Genomic DNA, 5035 nt, shown 5'->3' on the forward strand with positions numbered 1-5035 from the left:
GAATTTAATTTAGAGTAACGTTTCTCTTGGAAGAATTTTCATATGTAGGAGATAGGGTCTAGGGAACCCCAGTTTTGATCAGTTGAATTCCTCTGGTCAACCACCATGAACCAACTTGCTAGATTGATATTCTCTTGACTTTTGGGACTCATGGAGGATCATATAGGCATACGATGATGAATTTTTAAGTACCCATTGAAATATTTGATCAATTTGTGAAGAATCTTGTTGAAGAAGTCACATAAGATACCCAGATGAATTAGGGTTTCCAAGGCAAACCAACTCCAAACTCTTGATGATTTCTTGATCAAAATAACATGTGAAGATCATGGGGATTCATATATGATACTTAGAGCCATAGTAAACCACTTATTGATTGAGCTCCTTGCAATGAGGATCTTAAACCCTAGATATGAACTTGATAGAGCATAGGTGAGCATGTGCACTACCTATAAAAGAGCTAAACTATATAATGACATATTTTTGGTATTTTGGTTAGTAAATGATAAAGAAACAAAGTATGATACAATCACATGGTGCTTGGTGATCTCTCCCAATGCAAACCCAATGAATGAGGGGTAAGGAGGATGCCAAGGTGTGATCCCAATGCTAATGCATATGATGAGAATATCATGAGGGATCTTAGGGTCAAAATTGGGGTCTTACAGCTGCCCCTATTTAAGGACGTTCTAGATGAGGAGATGAAGGTCAAAATCTTCGCATCGAATCAATAAAATGGAGTTAAATAACAATATATAGAAACAAATTTTGATCCCTAAGAGACCTTATGATGCATATAGTATGAATGTTAAAATAATCTTTGTGGGGCGAATGTTGCCACAAAGGAACAAAATCCAAAGATACTGAAATTCCGCAGGAGCATAATGCATTCCATAAGGAAAATTCACTAGGGGAGACAGAAACTATGGGGATAAAAAGTTGTGCGTAGGCCAGACTATGATTTTAAAACTGCTGGGGGACTCGAGGGATTCCATGAAAATAAATCAATGGAAGGACTCAGCCGGGGAAAGAAAAAAACATCTACTAGGGAAATGGGTAGATCAGAACAAAGCTGAAATACTCGACCTAAGCAGGAAAAGGCGATTCCCTGAGGAAATACGCACTCAAACTCAACTGGGGAAGAAATGATCTTCATCACAGGAGGAATAGAAGTATATTATCCACCACCGGTTACTGGGTAAAGAGATAGCAAAATCGGTCAAAGAGGACATCCGTTACCGGTTAGGGTAAACATATCAAGGATGTCTCGCTGAGGAAAGAACCAAATCAAATAGGATTTACAACTACCGGTTACTGGGCAGAAGACCATAAAGAAAGAGAATATCCGTCACCGGCTAAGGTGAACATATCAAGGATAGACTCAAAGGGAAGAATATACGTCATCGATTAAGATGAACATCAAGGATAGACTCACCTGGGGACATTAGGAAGAATATTTGTTACCGGTTAGGGTAAACATATCATGGATAAACTGCTGGAAAAAGTAGGAATTATATTTATCGGCTACTGGATAGAATACCGGAAAGAGAATAACCGTCATCGGTTAAGATGAACATATAAAGGATTTACTCCGAGGGGGGGAATAGGAATTACATCGATCAGTTACTGGATAGAATACCGAAAAGAGAATATCCGTCACCGATTAGGATGAACATATCAAGGATAAACTCTGCAAAGGGAAATAGGATTTACAACTTCCGGTTACTTGGCAGAAGAATGCAAAGAGAAGGAAACCCGTCATCGGTTAGGATGAACATATCAAGGATTAACTCTATGGGGAACAAAATAGGGATTACAACTACCTTATTACTGGGTAGAATACCAAAACGAGAATATCCGTCATCGGTTAGGATGAACATATCAAGGATAAATTCAAAGCAGGGGAAGAAAATATCTATCATCGATTAGGATGAACATATCAAGGATAAACTTCCTCGGGAAACGTAAAAAACGAATCCACTGGGGAGTAAAGGGTTACTTTTGCTGGGTATTGGGCAAAAAGTAAAAATCTGCAAAAATTGAGAAGAATATTACCAATTACTGGGTAATAGACTCTCAAGGGGACCAGAAGCATCTATCTAGGTAAGATCTAGAAAGAAACAATCAATCAAAGACTCAACCCAGTGAGGATATAGTTCAAGGGGAGTGGTTCCATCCAGATAATCAACTCAGGAGGAAACTAAAATAACAATCATCCACGAGGAAGCATCTAAGTGGGGAATGAGAAAGGTTAAATTCTTTCTGCTTAATGGGCTGACACTCTACAATTGAAAGAGGACAGACAAACCAAATCTGCACGGGGAAAAGTATACCACCGTAGCAGAGGATTAGAGAAATAATGAATCACAAAGTGTATTAGTAATTCAATAATGAAATGAATGTATATGTATATGTATATATGATGATTATGCTGACAAAACGATCACAAAGGATACAAGTGTCACTGGTCTGAATCATCGATACAATTCTCCGCCAACCCACAGAGGGAGGAAACAACTGCTGGAGAGAACAAGGTGCAAAAGGAATGCACAAGAATCATCCACCTCAAAGGGGTCAACCCAGGCTGGGGAGAGAGGAGAGGATCTGCTGAGGAAACTGCAACATCAACTCTGCAGGGAATTTTAGGTCAACACCATATTAAATGGGAGATAACCTTGCAGGGGGCAACTACAACACTGCTCAGAATAAGGGATAACATAAGATTGCAAAAACTCTGATGGCGACTTGCGGGGGAAATAAAATTCTGCCGAACTGTGCGAACCGCTGTTAGGATGCGCCTACAACTTACGGGAGGCAAATACAAACTTAGATGGGGAAACCAACGAAACTCGGCTACTGGAATGCTGCGGGAATTCTTTTGGGGATGAAATAAGGATCATACCAACTGCTTGGGGAAAAACCAACAATGCTTCGCATTTAGGGCTTACCGTTTTCTAAATCGCTGTTGATATTCCTTAATGAAATCGATTGCTTTTTTATAAAAGTATTTGCATTTATTATTTAAGAAAACGTGCTTTTTATTTTAAAGTTTTAATTTTAAAAATAATCATAATAAAATTTAATTCTATTTAGCTGAATAAATAAGAGTGGAAACAATTGGATAAAAAGCTCAACTTTATTTAATAGAATGGTAGTCTGTAAATGACAAGACTCCATAGATCTTTACAAAAGTTGAAAAATGGCAATTTACATGGAAAAGGGCTACATTGAATACGATGATCACTAATCCTTCTACCGCCTTCAATATTCGTTGTGCTCTTAGCTTTGGTTGAAGATGAATCAGAACCAAGCATTGTGCTCAAGAAAGTCTTCAAGACTGAATATCAACCAGCTTGTAGTTACTTGCCATGATCCCTATTTTTTGTATAAATTGCCCAGGGCGGGGTACTCAAATTATCGGGATAATTTTTCTGTTTTATGTATCTAATTTTTTCCTGGATCTCCCTTTTGGGTTTCAATCCACCGAGGCGCTCATTTTTGCCTAAGCCGCCCTTTCGGGTTTTCAACTTAGCGAGCTGTTCTTTTCTTTTTAGGCAAAGTATTTCTTGACTGCATCAACATTCACATGACGAGTGAACTCTTCACCATCCATAGTTGTAAGAATCAAAGCACCACCTGGAAATGCTCTCTTAACAACATACAAGCCTTCATAATTAGGAGTCCATTTTCCTCTAGAATCTGGTTTGAAAGATAGAACCTTCTTGAGCACAAGATCACCTTCTTTGAATACATGAGGTCCGACCTTCTTATTAAAAGCTTTCTTCATTCTCTACTGATATAACTGACCATGACACATTGCAATTAACCTCTTCTCTTCAATCAAATTCAACTGGTCATATCTGGTCTAACACCATTCAGCCTCAATCAACTTGGATTCCATCAGCACACACAATGATGGGATCTCAACCTCTACGGGAGCACATCTTCCATGCCGTAAACAAGTGAGAAAGGGGTTACCCCTGTCGAAGTGCAGATGGACGTAGGATACCCATGCAAAGAAAATGGAAGCATCTCATGCCAATCCTTGTACGTCACAACCATCTTCTAAATGATTTTCTTGATGTTCTTGTTTTCAACTTCAACAACCCCATTCATCTTAGGTTTGTAGAGAGAAGAATTATGGTGTGCAATCTTGAAGTCTTTGCAAAGGGCTTCCACCATATTGTTATTCAAGTTCGATCTATTATCAGTAATGATCTTACTTGGCACACCATACCGGCATATAATTTGATTCTTGATAAACCTCACAACAACTTGCTTGGTTACATTCGTATACGATGCCGCTTCAACCCACTTTTTGAAGTAGTCAATAGCCACCAAAATGAAACGATGTCCGTTCGAAGCTTTAGGCTCAATCATGCCAATCATATCAATTTCCCACATGGATAAGGGCCATGGGAGGAAATGACATTCAACAGTGTTGGAGGAACATGAATCTTATCTGCATATATTTGACACTTGTGGCATTTCTTCAAAAACTTGCAACACTCAGATTCCATTGTCAGCCAATAGTAACTTACCCGCAACATCTTCTTTGCCATAGCATGTCCATTGGAATGAGTACCAAAGGAACCTTCATGGACTTCAGTCATCAATAAGTCTGCTTCATGTCTATCCACGCATCTGAGAAGAACCATATCGAAGTTTCTCTTGTAAAGCACATCACCATTTAGGTAGAAATTGCCGGCTAATCTCCTCAAAGTCTTCTTATCTTTCAAAGATGCCCCAGACGGGTAAATCTGACTTTGGAGGAAACACTTAATATCAAAATACCATGGCTTCTCATCTTTGACTTCCTCCATAGCAAACACATGAGCTGGCCTATCAAGACGCATCACAGTCAGATTGGGAACTTCATTCCAAAACTTCACCATAATTATTGAAGCCAACGTTGCAAGAGCATCTGCCATCCGGTTTTCATCTCGAGGGATATGATGAAACTCAACCTTTGTAAAGAAAGTTGAAATCCTCCTCGCATAATCTCTATATGGTATCAAACCAGGTTGATTCGTCT

Source organism: Lathyrus oleraceus, chromosome 1, assembly GCF_024323335.1.
Source record: "Lathyrus oleraceus cultivar Zhongwan6 chromosome 1, CAAS_Psat_ZW6_1.0, whole genome shotgun sequence".
In the NCBI taxonomy this organism is placed as follows: domain Eukaryota; kingdom Viridiplantae; phylum Streptophyta; class Magnoliopsida; order Fabales; family Fabaceae; genus Lathyrus; species Lathyrus oleraceus.